Source organism: Vicugna pacos, chromosome 12 (genome assembly GCF_048564905.1).
Source record: "Vicugna pacos chromosome 12, VicPac4, whole genome shotgun sequence".
Lineage (NCBI taxonomy): Eukaryota > Metazoa > Chordata > Mammalia > Artiodactyla > Camelidae > Vicugna > Vicugna pacos.
Genome location: NC_132998.1, coordinates 47466588 through 47485720, shown reverse-complemented (window position 1 = coordinate 47485720; position 19133 = coordinate 47466588). Strand labels below are relative to the sequence as shown.

At 35.7% G+C, this 19133-nt stretch overlaps 1 protein-coding gene across 4 annotated transcripts in view; it reads left to right on the top strand.

Annotated features, from left to right (window-relative positions):
* The window catches only part of SYT1 (synaptotagmin 1), an 898755-nt gene that overhangs the window by 70897 nt on the left and 808725 nt on the right, over window positions 1-19133 (top strand). The window contains exon 1 of one of the 4 annotated variants that reach the window (XM_072973354.1): window positions 11980-12006. The exons of the other annotated variants lie outside the window; for them this stretch is intronic. The gene's annotated coding sequence lies outside the window, so the exon portion shown is untranslated. Of the gene's footprint in view, window positions 1-11979; window positions 12007-19133 lie in introns of those variants that run through there. 4 annotated transcript variants of the gene reach the window in all.

The window sequence follows — 19133 nt, the reverse complement described above, 5'->3', positions numbered from 1 at the left end:
TCTTTTGATTAGAGCATTTAGCCCATTGATACTTGAAGTGATTACTGGTAGGTATGTACTTATTGCCATTTTGTTACTTATTTTTTGCAATTCTCTGTTCTTTCCTTCTTTTATTTCTTCTCTTGTGGTTTGATGGTTTACTTTTGTAGTATGCTTGTGTTCCTTTCTCACTATTTCTTGTGTATCTATTGTAGGTTTTTGATTTGTGATTACCATTATAACTATATCTACTTGTTTTAAACTGATTGTCATTTAAGTTCAAACACATTCTAAAAGATTTACATTTTTATGTCCCTCCCTAATATTTTGTGTTTTTGATATAATTTACCTCCTCATTTATTATAATTGTGGTTGATTTTTCAATTTTTGTATTTTAATCTTTGTACTAGCTTAAGTGATTGATTCGAAGTCTTAACTATATTTGCCTTTACTAATGGGATTTTTCTTTTCCTACTTAGAGAAGACCCATTAACATTTCTTTTAGGATTGGTTTAGTTTTGATGAACTCTTAGTTTTTTGTTTGGCTAAGAAATTCTTTATTTCTCCTTCAATTCCAAATGATAATCTTGCTGGGTAGTGTATCCTATGTTGTAGATTTTTTACTTTCTGCAGTTTAAGTATATCCTGCTGCTCCCTTCAAGCCTAAAAAGTTTCTGCAGAAAAATCAGCTAATAGCCTTATGGGGGTTCCTACATATGTGACTCTTTGTTTTTGTTTTGCTGCCTTTAGAATTCTTTCTTTGTCTTTAATTTTTGCCATTTTAATTTGGTATGTTTTGGTCTGGATCTCTTTGGGTTCATTCTGTTTGGGACTGTCAGTGCTTCTTGTACTTGGATATCTTGTTTTCTCCTTCAGAATCAGGAAGTTTTCAGCTTTAATTTCATTAAATACATTTTTTTACCCCCTTTCTCTCTCTCTTCCTTTTGGAACCCCTATAATAAAAATGTATACTTGATGTTGTCCCAAAGGTTCCTTAAAATGTTTTCATTTAAAAAAAATTAGGTTTGCTTTTTGCTGTTCTGATTGAGTGATTTCCATTATTCTGTCTTGCAGATCACTTACGTGTTCTGTATCACCTAGTGTGCTGTTTCATTAGTTGTTTTTTCCTTATTCTTTCTTTATCCTTGTTTTTTCCTTATTCTTTCATTTGGAACAAATTTCTCTGTCTTCTCATTTTGCTTAACTGTCTTTTTTTTCTCTATGGAATTATGTGAAACAGTTACCTATCCTGGTCTGAAGGAGTATCTTTATGTGAGAGCATCCCTGCGAAGCGTACATGTGTCCAGTGGCTTTGGTGGGACAGCTGAATCTGAGGTGAGCATGTGTCACATCTTCCCCATCATGTGCTGGCATCCATCACCTTGGTGGGATGTGGGGCTGGATATGGGAGTGGCTAGAGTCAAAGCCAGGTGTGAGCTGGGGCTTCCTTTGTGCTCAGTGGCTGTCACAGCTCTGTCAGCAGTGGCGTCAAGTCCCAAGGTGCTGGAGCAGAAGCCCTTAGGGTCAGGTCTGAGCTGGTTCCATTCCTTCTAAGTGTGTGATCTCCTGCCTCCCTGCAGTGGCATCTTTGCTCCAGAGCAGAGCAACCCTGGAGCAGTAGAGGCTGGAGCAGGTGCTTAGCACGGGCTGGGGCACACACAGGCAGTTGTGGGCAATTGACCAGGGTCCTGGGCTGTTTCGGTTTGCTTTCCCAGACTTGTTTTGGGAGTAAGCAAGTGTGTGCATGCTGTTCACAGGCCGAGTTTAGGTTTCTTACAGCCCTCTGGTAAGTCCCATTGGTTTTCACACCCACTAATGGGACTCATCTTCCTGGTGTCACATCCCAGGGCTGGGGTTCTCAATATGTTGTTTGTACTACTCACTCCCCATGCAGGATGTCCGAGCCTGTGTGAGCCCCCTCCTCTTCTGTGTCTTTTCCTAGGGGCACAGGATTCAACTCAATCAGTTCTCTTCCCCTCCTATCTGGCTCCTTGTGGATCTTTCTTTACAGCCTTGTTTTTGTAAGAGTCTTTCTGCTGGTCTCCAGTCTGTTTTCATTGAGAATTGCTCCATGTGTAAATGTATTTTTTGAAATCTTTATGGTGGGAAGTGAGCTCAGCATCCTCCTGCTTTGCCGTCTTGATCTCTTCCTCTGACTGCCTAATTTTTGAGATTCAAGTCCTTCCATGGCTCTTTGAGAAGTCACTACATATAAAGCACATGTATGTACTACATAAGTCACTATTTTCTAGTTGTGTGACCTTGGGTGTATTTTTCAGCATTTTTGAAGTTTCCTTTTTATGTCTCTCTAATTGAAATAATAATACCTACATCTCAAGATTATTATGAGGATTAAGTGAATATTGACAGTGCCTAGTGAGTTTTTCACATTGTGAAAGGTACTAGATAAATGTTAACTCCCTAGTCACTGGTTATGAATTTTTGAATCATTAAGTTCACTCATGTCACTTTCAAAACTAGATTTAGTGCAAGAAGTTTTGGTTTTGAATTTCAGCTCAGTCATTTTTACTAGTTGGCTCTTGGGAAAAGGATAACCGCCTCATTGTAAATATGGAAATGGTAATAGTGTATCTCAGAGTTTTGCTGTGAAGTATAAAGGAAGTGATGGTGTGTGAATAATAGGCTAAAGACAACTCCCATAGATACTCATTGAGCACCCACTGTGTGACGTCACATTTTTAGGCTTAGGAGACACAGAGTAAAGAAAGATGTGATTGTTGACTTTAAGGCATGCAATAATAGGTGATAACCTATGTATGTTGACTCTGACCTCACTCATTCTTTCTTTCATTTCATTTCATTAAACAAGTAATATTCTATGAATATTCTGACTTGTACCACTAATCCTAGGTTTAAAGCTAGAAGACACTTTTAGCAGGTCATGGCCAGGTCTGTAAACAAAGAGGTCCTAGGCTAGAAGTCCTTCACGCAATGTGGAAAAACTATATGCTGTCTGAAAACTTTGGGATGCAAAATCCTACTTTCTGTGACATTGATAGAAATTGTGCATTGAGAAAACCCATTCAATTTGAGCAGGTAACTGATGGTTAGAGTACTTGTTTGATTATCATAGTGATGATGTCACTTCTCAAGTGAGTACTTAAAGAGTAAAATTTTAAGGTGAATGAGATTTGATGCTTCTCTGAACTGGCTGGACCCTTGATGTTGTACTAACTGTTTAAGCTGACCAGTCAGGAATAAGAGAACTTTACCATCTAATCTTTACTTCCAACTAGTTAAGATACATTAGCTTTCTCTGCTGGATAAACTGTTGTGTACAAGCTTCTTACTGGATTGAGGGTCTTATTTCTACTGATTTATTTATTAATCTTGGACTGCTTGGGCTCCCACAGAAATATGTAGAGCTTGGGTTAGATCCCTTATGTTTGCCTCAGTCTCCTGCTTTTAGGCATCCCTAGGTTTATTTCCTGGATTAAACAATGGGTATGTAGTGTATCCTTCATTCCAGGACTGTTCTTTATCCAGATACATGACTTTGGGAAAATCTCTTAATTTCTTTCAACCTTGCATTTTTCATCTGTAAAATGGGAGAAAATAAAAGGTAACAGAATGCTTAACATGGTGACTAGCACAGATTAAAAATTAAAAAAATTTTAGCCAGACTATCTTGATGCCTGACAGAGTAGGAAAAGAAGCTGTGAGGACCAGGAATGTCATTGGAGGGAGAGTCACCTATCCTTGGTCAGAATACATATTTAGAAGTAATGGCATCTGTATGGTTTAGAGTTGGTTACCATATAGGTCAGAAAAATTTTCCAACTAAGTGGTGATACATAATGTGTTTGGTGTCCCACGTCATGCCTGTGCAGAAGTATCCGCTGTGTGTAGTTCCAGTAGACAGCGTTTGTGTCATGATCCAAGCAAACAGTGCCTTCCTGGAGCTGGCAGCGCTCAGCCTGCGTGCTTGTGCACTGTAACCCTGTCCACAACAGCACGCCCTGGGGGAGTACAGAATTGTATGTTAGTCAACTCTACACCTGTCTGTAGAAACTGACGGAAATATTTTGATTCAGGAAATTATTTCCAGCAAAGATACTAGTTTATGGAGATCCATATGCTTTCTACCCCATAGAGATGTCCAGATGTGAGAATATAGTCATTTACCTCATATTGCTGATAAAGAGTATATACATTTTCTTGATGAATGTACTAAAATAATGCAACTTCATGGTAAAGAATGGAGAAAGAAATATGTTCCCAAAGATAATAAAAAAAAAGAACAAAATCTCTGAAAAATTCTGTTTTTAATCAAGAAGAAGAAATTAATTATATGGGTTGATGGTTACTGAGGACTGTTGACTGTTCTCTTACATTAGGAATAATGGAATTTCAAATTCCTGCAAAAAACTGAACTCACATTGGTTGCTTTATAAACATCATTTCCATGGTCTGTTTTTTTTTTTTTTTCTGATACCTGATTTGAAACACGTGCAAATATTTCTTCATATAACTGAAAAGATAGTGAACTTTCACAAAGGTATATATGGACTAGTAAGCAGCATTTAAGCCAAGATATGGCATTTCTCTTTTGCCTACATGGTATTTTTATTCTGAAGCATCAGTGCTGCTCCATGTATATCGTGTTATATGAGACTGGGAATTTCCTGTGTGACACTGGGAATCACTTCGGTAACAAGCTTTGCTATTATTTGCTAGAAAACCCCCCCTGGAACACTCCTCTTCACTGGCCCCCTCCCCGCCTCTCAGTCTTCGTTTCTTCGTCTGACTCTGTGGCCTCCCAGCATTTTATATGTGCCTTCAGTACATAACCTGTACTGTTCATTGTTTACGTGTCTTTCTCTTTGATGATACTGTGAGCTTGTTCTTATTTTCAGCTCTTTTTGTTTTTAAAATTACTTCTTTGCTTCCCAAATTTAATGCTGTTAAGACAATTAGGTACTTTAAAATGGTTAATGAATCATATAGTGAATACTGTTTCTTTCATTTAGATATGTTTTAGATGTAAAAGCCTTTAAAGAAAGAGGATAATTATTACCCCATTTTAAAGAAGAAGAATCTGAGAGATTTTTATGGACTTAATGGAGGTATAGTTTATCCAGGTTCACATGGTTGGTAAGCATAGATTTGGGACTCAGATCCACATATTTTGTCCCTAAGGCCTTGTCCTCTAAGAAGCTGAAGCATGAGAATTCTTAACTGATGAAAATGTTGATACTTGAATTGGAAGATATGGGTAAGGGTAAAACAAGAGCGCTTTAGATAAAATATGAAGACCAGTGGAACAAAAGCTAGTGAAAGATTCAAAGGACTTAAGTGATTTGTTGGGTGGTATGGATTTAGATCAATCTGTGGTTTTTATTTTATAAAAGGAACATTTCTGAATTTGGGGTGAAATTATTATATTGTTTGAGTTAACCATTTTATGTACATACCCCTTTCATATTTATAGAATAAGAAAAGATAATGACCTTATTCAGTAAGTTACTTCTTTCACATTCTCTGCTATCTTCTCATGTTGCAGTATTACTGGATCGTAGAATTAGAAGGGAACGTATTCCTTCACTGGGTAATATCTTTGGATGATGCAGGAGTTTCTGACAAGGAATAAAAATGAGAATGAGTGAAAACCATGAAAGTATAAGAAAAATGTGTGTGTGTATGTATGTATATGCATTGCATCTTTCTGGGAAGAAGTTTGTAACTTTGATGAAATTTTCAAAGTTGTTCATGACCGCAAAGAAGTTACATAGAGGAAGGAGCTTTGGAACAATTGCTTAAATCCCATTTATAGTTTCCTGTATATAAGTTGTCTACGTTATGGGCCAGTGGGGAAATTCAATGATATGGCATAAGAACTGGTTTTGAAAGGGATAAAATGCATGCAGTATATGGTAGTTCTCATCCTCATTCATTGCTTGAGGAATTAAGTCTGAATTTTGGGCTTGGCGTTCAAGAATGTGGGTGAATTTGATCAAGCTGCCTCTTCTGTCATCCTTTTCCCGTACTCTGTTCTTTAGTCAGGTTGCATTATTCACTCTCAGGGACTGTCCACATTCTCACCTCTCTGGGCTCTTGTTAATGTTACTCACTCTGTGCAAAGTCCTTCCCACCAATGCCATCTCATCTCATTTTTTTCCCAAACGTTAAGGCCCATTTCAAGAACTTCTACCTCAATGAAACCTTTGCTAATTCTCCAGGAAGAATTTTTTTTGTAAACTCCTCTCAATTTCATAGTATGTTGTAACCTTTCTAATGATTTTTTTATATTTTATGTAACAAAAGGGCTATGTGTATATCTTACAACTTTCCTCTTAGGCTGTATACTCCTTGGATAATAGCCCACGTTTTCCTCAACTTTGTATGTGCCTAAAACCCAGAAGAAGAACTTACAGTAAGATCCTTGGCATGAATGATCCGGAAACTCAAATTCAAGAGAGAAGGTACTTCTCTTTCTTTCACAAGAAAATCTGATGAACCTCGTGTAGCACTAAGCCAGCGTCTGAGCCTACGCTTGCATAACGTGTCTTAAAATAATTCAAATTTGTGTGTCTTTTAAAAGACATTATAGGATGTTTTATAAAGGCAGTTAACCTTGGTTTCAAAGTAATGAAACTTGCATTAATATCACTATAGAACCTATAATGTTTTCCTCTTTTTTACTTTTGGCCATTAAAGTGATTTCTTTTGTGAAATAGCTTTTGTTTCAGAACTGGCTGTCCTGACTGCCTAATCAAATTACCACCCACTCCCTTCCACACAAAGTACAGCTCCCTGATCTGCTCTGATTCCCAGCTCTCTTTGTTTGCAGTAGCTGAATATTTCAAGAGAAAATGTCCCAGGGAGCTGTATTGCAGAATATTAAGAAGAAATATCTTGCCAGTGGGAAGTCATTGCAGTTCTAGCCCCTCGTAATTCCACATAGAAAGAACAGTAGTTCAATAATTTTCTCCCCAGTAAAACAGAGGTCTGTGAAAGTATAACCTGTTAATAATCAGTGTTAACAGTGTGCACTGATTGATTACTTGACACTTAGGTGTTGACTTTTCACTTCCATAGAACGTCTTTGCTCTTTGTAGCTGGAAACTCAACTTTAAGTAGATCCCTACTTTCCAGAAGTCAACATTTGGCAAAGAACTACCCATCATGGTTCTTAATCAGATTTAGTATATGTTCTCCTTTTACCTAACATCTTTCTTGAAGAGGGACTAGGGAGAGAGAGAGAGAGAAAGAGAAAGAGAGACAGCAAAAGTTGTGCTGGGGATAGCACTCAGTGAACTATGGTAGAAAAAATTTCTTGCCTGTGATGAAACCAATCAATCTTCGGAACAGTGAGAAACTTATTTATCGATCATAAGGAACATTGCAAGGGAATAGATACTGGAGAGATTGAAGTTATCATAAAATGGTTCTGGAAATTGGCTTCCCTCTTCCAGTGAGTTGCTGCACATTGTCTTTATCTGTTTATCAAAACACTTCACTTGCAACAACAGATGAGACTGTAGGAAACAGAAAAGCAAACAGAGATACACCCCCCTCCCACAAAATGTTCCCCAACAACCTTTTGGTGGGAAATAAAACACCTTGGTAAGAATTCCTACAAATCTTTATATCAAAACAATGGTTTGTTTAAAAGAAATGAGATTTTTAAATAAACCTTGATACAGCTTGATTTCACCTGTGTTGATCACGTAGCCTCTGCCTGAAAATGTGAAAGCTGCACTAAGATATTTTTAGAACCGTTTTATCATACATTTCATGCCTTTACAGCATGTAGTTGCTAATTTCCTTAATAAGGTCACCTTTCAGTAAATGGCGTGTGTTTTCAGATTCATGTGGGGTACTTCCCTAAAAATAAGGCCAATTTATGTGAGCCTGAGGATTCTGATTGTATCCCATGTGTCTTTCTCATGACAGTATACCCAAATCAGGAGAAGGAAATGGCCTTGGCAGCGCTTGTTTCTGTTAATTTCTGTCTCTTTCTCCTTACAGACCGATAAAAGAATGGGCGACGTTGGAATTAACTTCTTCCCTAGGTTCTTCATATTTGGAAATGTTCAAAGGCAGGGATAATTTCCTTCTCTCTTGTGTGCTGATCCACAGCACGATAGCACAGCTTCCCCATAGAAAAGAGTCTCAGTAAACCGTGTTGACTGGCGGCTGGAGCCACATAATCAAGTGGGGAAAGATAAAAGAAATGTTTGTACTGTCTCAGCTCAAAAGGTAGACAAAGTGAGGAAGTAGGTGCTGTAACCCTAGCTGATGAGGGACTTGACTTAGGATTCCAAGGCTTTCTCATTTGTAACGCTGGCCAGGTGTGTTCCTAGCATTCTAACCCCCCTGTGCTCTAAGACTGGACTTGGTTATTTTGCTAAGCAGCAGGAGGGATTGGTGATCACTTTCTCTGAATGTTTTGGCCAATGTCTTCCTCCAGTTAAAATTTTCAACCCCATGTAAATCCCCTAATAAAAATCCTAAACCTTTTGCCTCTGAACCTGTCAGAAAACATATTTCAAGCTGAAAGGTGCTACGGTTTCAAAGATAGTTTCTACTAAAGGTAATGAGCGTTCTAGGGTGCTAATTGAAACAGCAGGAGAGGACGTTTGCTTCCCAAATATCCCAGGGGAGTTCTCTGTGTCAAGGTGATGGTATAAATAAGCTAGACTAATGGACTTTGGTTTCCTAAACCACAGACCAAATGCAGAAATTTTTACAGAAGAAAACTTTCTTATGCAATGAAAATTTGATAAACACCATGTATAAATTAATATACAAAATCTGTTTAACCCGGATGAAAGGACTCTGCCATATGGTAGTAGTTCATTTGTTTACTATCTGTCTGAGGTATAAATACTCTTATTTTGATGTACAAGTTTTCTTTGATAGAAAATCATTACTTAGTGGATTATTTTGATTTAATTCACATTTGTAATATCTGAGTGATCCATAGAAACTATTTGGCTTATAATTAATTTATCCATGAATTAAATATTGATTGGAAACCTACAAGGAGGACAAAGTGAGGTTGCAAAGATAAATTAGACATTAATCTTAATCTCAAGAATTTACAAATAAGTAGAGGTTAAAACATGTACATACAAAACTATAGTGAAAGTAGAAAATGGTAAATGCCATATTATAGCAATATGAAGTGCTGTTAATTGCAATGTTTTTGGTCAAAAATTTAATAAAAACATGTCTCCATTTTGTTTTGACTTGTAAATAAAGCTTGCTAGTTATAATTGGCTATTTGATGTTAGAAAATCTTCAGTTCTCTCATCCTAAATATCAGTTCTTATTACACAACAATGTAGAAAATAACAGAAATTGAAATGAGTCAGTTGTAACCTCGTACCGATAAATGTAGCAGTCATCATGATGAGAGTTACTGGGTTCTGCTTAGATAATTGAGGTGTTTCTGTCCTATATATATTGGGCGTTCTAAAATAGTGAATAATACAGTTTCCAATTCAATTTTAAGGCACAGATTACAACCCAGAAGGCTGAGTGATCTTCTTGTTTTGAGAGGCTGGATTAATTAACATTATAAAAACAAAATTAATGATTTTGAATTATTGGAAAATAAACTTACCTGTTATACCGGATTGCTGGTATTTCCATCGCTTACAAGGAACATGGTCTTTACCGACATTAAAAAAAAATTGAATGTCCTTCACTAAAGGCAATTAACACAAAAGAAATTCAACCCAAATGAAACTGGCACACAGAGGTGACATTGTGATACAATAGGATTTAAAGTTAGGGGGCCTGGGTTCACATTCCAGCTATGTGGGTTGAACAAGCCAATCTGTAGATTGAAATCTACAAAGCCAGTTCACAAGGTTGATAATACTAAACAGAAGAGTCATGGTAAAAATACATTGCAAATATTAGTTGTTTTGTATTTATCATTGTTGTATCTGAAATTCCTGTACATTTAATATTTATCTTTACACCCAAATGGAGACTTTTTTCTACAAAGGCCTTTTGATTATTGCTATCTTTACAGGAGCAGGAGTCACCAATTTTCCATTAGTTTGATTTATCTATTAATTCCAGAAAAGACAGTGTTTTGGGTTCATATGCATTGTATTAATTTGTTAGGGATGTCATCGCAAAGTGCCACAGACTACGTAGCTTAAAAACTAGATGCTTTATTTTCTGACAATTCTGGAGACTGAAAATTCAAGATAAATGTTTTCATTTTATTTTATTTTTTTACCAAAAGCATTGAAATATATAGCCTTGATGTGTTTTTATGTGGCATTTATCACATTATAATTTCACTGTGGCTTTGTATGTGCGGGCTTTATCCTCTTCTGATTTGTAAATTCCTTGAGATCAAGATTCATGTCTACATGTAAATATATGTAAAATACCGGAAGGTGTTTCTTATTTGAAGAAATTCTGTTCTATTCTGTCTTTTAAAGTGGGCTTACTGCCCCAAATCACAATTTCCTTCAATGAGCCAAGGAAAAGAAGGCATCTATTCAAATAGCAAACAAATCAGCAGGCATCTAATGCCAGTCTAGTGCCCTCTGGAGATGCTGTATATTGGCTAATAGTCTATTTTCTTCTAACCATATGGTTTCATGCAGATGATTTAGCACGAAAATAACCTTCTTCAGTGAATGATGGTGCCGTGTGCAGAAAGCTCGCCCTTCCTTTTTTAACCACTCACAGAGGTGTAACCCCCACAGGAAAGGCATCGTCCTCTAGTGACAGTCAAAAAATGGAGGTTATAGATTTGACAACTCACTGAAATGTCACAGAGAATCATTTTCTAAACAGAAATCTGGCATTCCTCTGTATTGAAGTTCAGAACTTCAGCAGTGAAACCCAAGCTCTCTCTAGGTCTGTGGGATTATTATTTCATTTCAACACTTTTTCTTTTTTTTTTTAGCATTTTCAAATTAGATTCTTCTGGTCCGTTAAACCAAGGCAAAATGATGTAGCTTATTATTTGTTCTCCTTTTTCTTATCTGTTGTTTATTTAAAGAATGGAGACTTGTAGAAGATGAATGCTGGAAGTATTTTTTCACTGTAATGCATACATACAACGCTATATGGTTTTACGTCTCTTTCTGATTTTGTCACATACTCCTTTGAGACTGGGAGAAAATGCAGTATTTTTCAAACCGTAGAATTTATGTTTGTAAAATGGATGCAGGTAGAGTGAATTATAGTCAATAGCTAATAAAGAGATTAGACGTTGGAGCCAGCACTAAAAACTAACTCAGCTTCCAGTGGGCTAATACCTAGATAGTGGGACAGGGATTCTGATTAATGTGTGTCGTGGTGCTGTTCATTCACGCCTTCACCAAATATGTTTTGCTAGGCATTACTCTATACTCTCGGGATAACACCAGTGACTAAAACAAAGACTTCTGCCCTCATAGATTTTATATGTAAATAAGAGGAGACCTTCAACAATCAATCAATACAAAATTGCATGAATTATGTATGCATGTGAGAATGTACAAAAAGGAAAGAGTGGAGTGAGTTAAGGTAAATGGAGATGCTACATTGAGCATTAGGAGTTGAATTTTTCAGTGAGTGGTCAGACGGGACCTCAAAATCAGTCGTAGGCCATATTATTTTAATAATAGAATAACTCATGCCTAAAATGAATCATTTTCTTACTAATTCTTTTCCTTTAAAAATAAAATCAGATTTCAGAGTGAGGTATGAAAAGTTTAGCAAAACACGTTTAGCGTTGAAGATTTTTGCTCTGATAGCGTGTCTCTCGGTACATCTGTTTAACAGGCGGTGGTGCTTTACTGTGGTTTGTCCTTGTCTGAGAAACTTGATTTGAAGCAGCCAACCAGTTCCCTCTTCTAACCTTAAACCAGTGTCTCACAGCTCAATTCTGTACCTTTAGATATGAGAATGTTAGATACCGCAAGGTAAAACTAGGCATTTTGTTTTTTTCCAGGCAAGCCTCTGAAGTCTTTCTTCATTTTTCTTTCGATGCCACATGATATAGAAGGAAAAGAAAGCCAAACTTCAAAATACAAATTATCAATGGTAATGTGCTACTGAACAATCCCAGGGTATTTTTCCAGGTTAATTTGCCATTAGCAGTGCCGGTGCCACCAATTCAAGTTTTTGTGACCAAGTCTTAAAGAAAGTCCCTAAGCCTATGAAATGTTATCAGAAGGGCAAATTGTTTTTTAACGAGAGAGGCAAAGGAAGATAAAGGAACACAGAGGCAGAGAGGGTTACTTTGCAAATATACAATGCTCTATGAAGCTGGCAAAACATTATGAGACACCTAATTTCAGTTGTCAAAGAGGCTCACATTGATTTTTGTGTTCATTGTGTGCATTCTTAGGATCCTTTACATGGAGTCTTATTTATTTGGCTCTTATATAACGTATCTTTCTCAGTTAATAGCACTTTCTAGTAGGAAAATAGGAGCTTAGTTTAGATTGGAATAGCTGAAAGTCCATTTTGCTTCTGTTTAGATTCAAGAAAATGAAAAGGCTTAGACTTTTTCAAGGTAAAGAAATCAACAGAAATCCAGGAAGCCTAAATCACTGCTGTAAGTGCTGGCATCTTTGTCCTGCTACGTGCTTTTGTTCGTGTCCTATCCATCTCCTTTCGGCCTCCCCCAACCCTTAATCACACAAAACTACTTCTGAGAATGAAAGGAATATCATGACTCAGTTAAAAATAGTTCTTTTGTAAGAAAGCATTTAAAAGCTGGCCAAAAATTAAACCCCGGATTCTGACCAAAAGAAGCTGTTTAGAAAATATATTCTGTACTTAGGGATGACTCAACTCTGTTGTTGCAAAATATTTGTTTCCTAAAATACCTTGGCAATGGCTTATTAAAACAAGCCATTTTACTATCTTATTTTCACAGTATGACTTTGTTATTCTAATGGTACTTATAAATAGAAAATGTAAGTGTTTTCCTTTGGGTCTTGTTTCTTTTGTCATTTTGTTTCGGGTCTTTTTATTCCAGACAGAGGGGTTTTGTCTTTAGAAGTCTTTTAATATGTTTAATGGGTTATTTCAATTTCTGATTTGGTGTACAGTATAATCTCAAATATTATACTTTAGAATCTAATCATGCTTCCACTGGCCTAATTGTCTAAAGATAAGACAATGTATCAACTGATATTTTACAGTTATAACTATACCAGGAAGAGAATTATTTTGTAAAGTTCTCAAAATGATTGCTTTTCTGCAGTCAACCACACCTTCAGATTGGTGGGGGTATGGGTAACCATTGTGTTTTACTAAGTCGAAGTATTGAGTTTGTGATTACTAATTCATATATCTGAAACAGGGCAGTTTTGAGGTTTGCATTACATCTTTCAGATCCCCAGAAGTCTGTTTCACATATTCTATAGTATAACCCACTTGAATGGATTCGGAACAAATTTCATGAGGTTAAAGAAAGGATAGATAGTGCAGAGAAATCACTCAGAATTCCTTCATTGGGAATCCCAGAAATCTCACCAGGCTGCTAATTTTAGGGAAGCATTCTCAATTTCACAGATAGAGGACCTCTTTTAAATATGTATGTTTCTAGAATGTCAGAAGAGGTATCTTGGAGATGATATCTCAGCCTTTTGTACTCAGTAGCTACTGGAATACGGGTGATATGCAGAAATCTTAGGAAAGGGAGATAAAATAGGTAGTGTGGAAGAAGTAGAGGCAAAGTCCAATAATGTATGCTTGAAAAATAAGCCTACTTTTTCCTTAATGAGGCAGACTTCTGCAGCCTTTACCTTAAAATCATACTATGTCAGTAGCCAGACCTAGAAAAGGTCAAAGAACTATCAGTACATCCAGATGGCTGGACTAATATAAGGTATCTTTTTCCTTCCTAGCATTTAAAATTCCATATGAAAATTTATAGTATGATTGTAAGGATGCTTTGCAGAGACATTTAGGGAAGAAGGTTTGGAAACTAATGTACCTAAAATGTGTGATGTGCTTTTATATATGTTATCTAATTTTATCCTTAGATTAACTCCCTGAATTAAATACAGTTTCCTCCAGGTTAGAAATGAGGGAAATGAGTCTCAAAATCATGTGAGTTGACCCATGACAGACCTAAAAAGTGGTGCAGCTGATCATGACCCTGGTTACAAAGCTTGCACTCCATCCACTCAAAATGCTGTACTGTGCTCAGAACTTGATTTAGAGCAAGTTATTTACAGCATACAGTAAGCTGTGACAAACATATCATTGTCTTATTATTATCCCTTATTATCCTCATTTTATAGAATAGGAAACAATTTCAATGACAGTGGTTCCCGAAACTCACTGATTATCAGAATCACATGAAAAGATTTTTAAAATATTGGCTCAAGGGATCCATGCCTAGATGTTCTTTTTTAAACCAATCTTTACTGTAGCTTGGGGATTTTTAATTTTTCAAAACTCCCTAGGTGATCCCAACATGCCACTAGGGTTCAGGAATACTGATTAGTGGACACTGTTAATAGAGGAACAGGGATTTGAACACTCATTTATGTATTCTCTACCACTATGTGGAGCTGGCACATAGGTGAGATTTGTATGTTACTGTCAATTTATTAACATTATCTAACTTAATGCTTATAATAATGCTCTGTGGTAAGTATTTACCTGCTGGTACTTAAGGGTCACACATACAACTGCATGCTGTATTATTTATTGTTGCGTGATAATTTTGCTACAAACTTACCAGCTTAAAATAACACACACTGGGGGATTCCACTTCCAGGAAGATGGAGTTAGCTGTATTTTTTTCTATCTCTTCTGCTAAGTAAAAGTAAAATCCCTGGACATTTATATATAAAGCAAACATAAGACTGAAAGTGGAGAGAAGACATACAAGCTTGAGAACTCAGGCCCTAAAGAATGACATGCTGGTGTGTTCTTTGGGTTTCCTTCTGTTTCTGGTTTTGTTTTGTTTTTTTTTTTTTGTAAGATGTCATTGTTTACTTCCTAATGTGATAGTTTATAATTAAATCATATTCACTTTTAAAAATAGCTTTGTTGAGATATAGTTCACTTGCCATATAATTCACCTATTTAAAATGTGTAATTCAGTACTTTTTAGTATACTAACAGATATGTGCAACCATCACCTCAATAATTTTAGAATACTTTTAATGCTGCAAAGAGGAACCCTGTATCATTCAGCTATGATCCTCTACTTCCTTATCTCTTGAGCCCTAAGAAATCACTGTTTTACTTTCTTTCTCTATAGACTTGCCTAGTCTGGATATTTCATATAAATTAAATATTGTAATGTATGGTTTCTGTGACTGGCTTCTTTCACTTAGCACAGTGTTGTCAAGGTTCATTGATAGTGTGGTATGTATCAGTACTTCACTCTTTTTTTAAAATGGTTGAAATATATTCCCTTGTATAGATACATCATATTTTGTTTATCCATTCATTTCTTGATTAACATTTAGTTTGTTTCTACCTTTGACTAATATGAACAATGCTGCTGGGAAAATTCATGTGCAAGGTTTTGTTTGAACACAATTCTGGTTTCAGTTCTTTTGGGTATGTATCTTGGAGTGGAATTGCTGTGTCATATGGTAATTCTGTGTTTAACACATTTGGTAGTTGCACTTCACCTGTGCCGCTTTATATTCTTACTAGCAACATAAGACGTTTCTAGTTCTCCCCATCATCATCTGCAGTAGTACTGCTACTGTCCTAGTTGGTGTGAGGTGGTATCTCATTGTGGTTTTGATCTGTATTTCCCTGATGATAATAAGGTTGAGCATTGTTTCGTGTGCTTTCTTGGCCAATTGTATATCTTTGGAAAACTGTTTATCCAAATCCTTTGCCCATTTTTAAATTTGGTTGTCTGAGTTTTTGTTGTTGAGTTGTAAGAGTTCTTTATATGTTTTGAATACTAGATTCTTATGAGATATGTAATTTGGAATCAAACTAGAAATTGATAACAGAAAAATAGGAAATTTCCACATACCTAAAAAACTAAACAGTGCACTTCTAAATAATTTATAAATGAGAATATCTTAAGAGAAATGTTAAAAATGCAAATATGCGTTGAACTGAATGTAATGAAAATACTATATACTAAAATTTAAGGGATAAAGCTAAATCAGTGCTGAGAGGGAAATTTGTAGCACTAACTGAATGAAATGTTAGAAAAGAGTGAAAGTCTCAAATCTATAATCTAACCTCCCCCCGCAAAGAACCTAGAAAAAGAAAATCAAAATGAACCCAAAAGTAAACATAGGGAAGGAAACAAAGATTAAAGCAAAAATCAACAAAATTTACTGAAAACAGAAAACAACAGAAAAAAATCAGTGACATAAAGAGCTGATTTGTTAGAAAGATCACTAAAATCTTTAACTCTTTAGTAAAACTGACCCCCAAAACTCCAAAGAAGACACACGTTACTGATACCAGTCATGAAATAAAGTGTATCCCTACAGGTCCTGAAAACCTTAAAAAGATGAGGAAATAGTATGAGCAAGTTCACACATACGAATTTGACAACAAATGCCTCAAAAAACACAAACCACTGTAACTTATTTCATATAAAATACACAACTGGAAGAGACCTGTAACTACTAAGGAAAATTAATTAACAATTGATTTTTTTTTAAAAAAAAATTTCTAATCCCTGATGGAGAATCATACCAAACTTTAAAAGAAGCAATATCAATTCTAAGTAGCCTCTTCTGAAAAATAGAAAAAGAAGAATCACACTCAAGTTTATTTTATGAGCTGGTATTACCGTGGTATCAAAACTAGACAAAGATATTATGAAAGAAGGAACCTACAGACTGATTCCCCTCTTGAATAGGACGTGTAGGTCCTTAGGAAAATAATGGCAGGTGGAATTTAGTCATAAATAATTAAGTATCACGACCAACTAGGTTTTATTCCAGGATGCAAGGCCATTTCAGTATTCGAAAATAAATCATTATAAACCACCATATTAGCAGGCAAAGGGAAAAGCCTCATGATGTTACAATTCAGTTCAGAAAAAGAATTTGACAAAATTCAGTACTCATTAATGATAAAATCTTTCAGAAAACTACTCATAAAGAGATAGTTCCTCAAGTTGATAAAGAACATCCACAAGTCTTATACCTGAAATTATGCTTAGAGAAAGACTGAATACTTCTTCATTTCAAGAACAAAGCAAGTATTTCTGTTCTTACAACTCTTATTTAACACGGTACCAGAAATTTTAGCCAGTGCAATAAGAAAATGGAATAAAAAGCATACAGATTGGAAAAAAAAAGAAGTAAAACCGTCCCTTGTTAACAGATGACATGATAGTCTTCACAGATAATTCCATGAATTCTTAAACAAAAGCAATTTTAGCAACATCATAAGATATGTGCAGAAATCAATTTTATTTCTTAATCTAGCAGTTACTTAAAAAAGAATGACAGATATAAATGTAATAAGACAAGTACAGGACTTGTATGATGAAAATGGTACAATGTTGATAAAATCATAGAATCGAAATCCAAGAATTGAAATAAATGGAGAAACATATTATCTTTATGGATTGGAAGATTTGCATAGTAAAGATGTTAATTCTATCCAAATTGATACATGAATTAGGTGCAATACTTACTAAAATGCTATCAAGATGTTTTGTAGAAATGAACAAGGCATTCTAAAATTTATGTAAAAGGCACAGAAACTCAAACAGGTGAAATAATTTTGTAGAAGATAAATGGAGAAGGAATCAGCCTATCATTTTTTTAAGATTTATCAGATAAAATGCTACAGTAAAAAAGATTGTGTGGTATTGGTAGATAGATATGTATCAGTGGGAAAGAATAGAGACCCAGAAATAGGCTGACACAAATAGCCCAACTGATTTTTTTTACAAAGTTGCAAAAAAATTCAATGGAAGAAAGGTGACTTTTTCAATGTATGATGCTAAAGCAGTTGTATAGCCTTTGACAAAAAATGAACTTTGGCAAACACAAAAACTCTAAAGCTACTTAGATAACATATAAGAAAAGCTAGATGGCCTTGGATATGGTAATGACTTTTTAGATACAACACTAAGGCCATGATCCATGAAAAAAATAATTAATAAGCCAGGCTTCATTAAAAACTTTTGCTCTGTTAAAGTCAAGATCAAGTGAATTAGAAGACAAGCCATAAAATGAGAGCAAATATTTGCAAAATACTCATCTGATAAAACTCTGGTACCCAATTATGCAAATAACTCTTAAAACTCAACAGTAAGAAAACAAACAACCCAATTAAAAAATGAACCAAAGACCTTAATAGACTGCTCACCAAAGAAGATATATAGATTGTAAATAAGCATATAAAAAAGATGTCCAGCATCATTTGTCATCAGGGAAATACAAATGAAAACAATATTGAGATACTAACACACACCTATTAGAATATGCAAAATCCAGAACGCTGACAATACCAAATGCTGGCAAGCATGAACTCTCGCACACTACTGCTTGGAATGCAAAATGGGACAGACCCCTTGAAAGACAATTTGGCAGTTTCTTATAAAACTGAACATACTCTTACCAAATGATTAGCAATCGTACTCCCTGGTATGTACCTAATGGAGTTGAAAACTTAGGTCCACACCGAAACTTGCATATAGGTGTTTATGGCAGCTTTATTTATAATTGCCAAAACTGGAAAGCAATCAAGATGTCTTTCAGAAGGTGAATGGATAAGTAAATTGTGGTACATCAGACAATGGAATATTACTCAGCACTAAAAAAAGAGCTATCGGGCCATGAGAAGACATGGAGGAAACTTAAGTGCATATTACTAAGTGAAAGAAGCCAGTATGAAAGGTTATATATTATGTGATTCCAACTATATGGCATTCTGGAAAACTGTGATGATAGTAAAAAGGATCAGTGGTTGTCAAGGGTTGTGAGGGGGAAGGTTAATAAGTGGGCACTAGGGACTTTTAGGGCAGTGAAAATATTCTGGATGATCCCATAATAACTGATGCATGTCATTAGATATTTGTCCAAACCCATGTAGAATGAATATAAAGAGTGAACTGTAATGTAAACTGTGAAGTTTGCGTGATATTGATGTGTCATTGTAGGGTCAGCAGTTATAGCAGCTGGTGGAGGATGTTGACAGTGGTGGAGGCTATGCGTGTGCAGGGGCAGGGAGTGTATGGGGAATCTCTACCTTCCCTT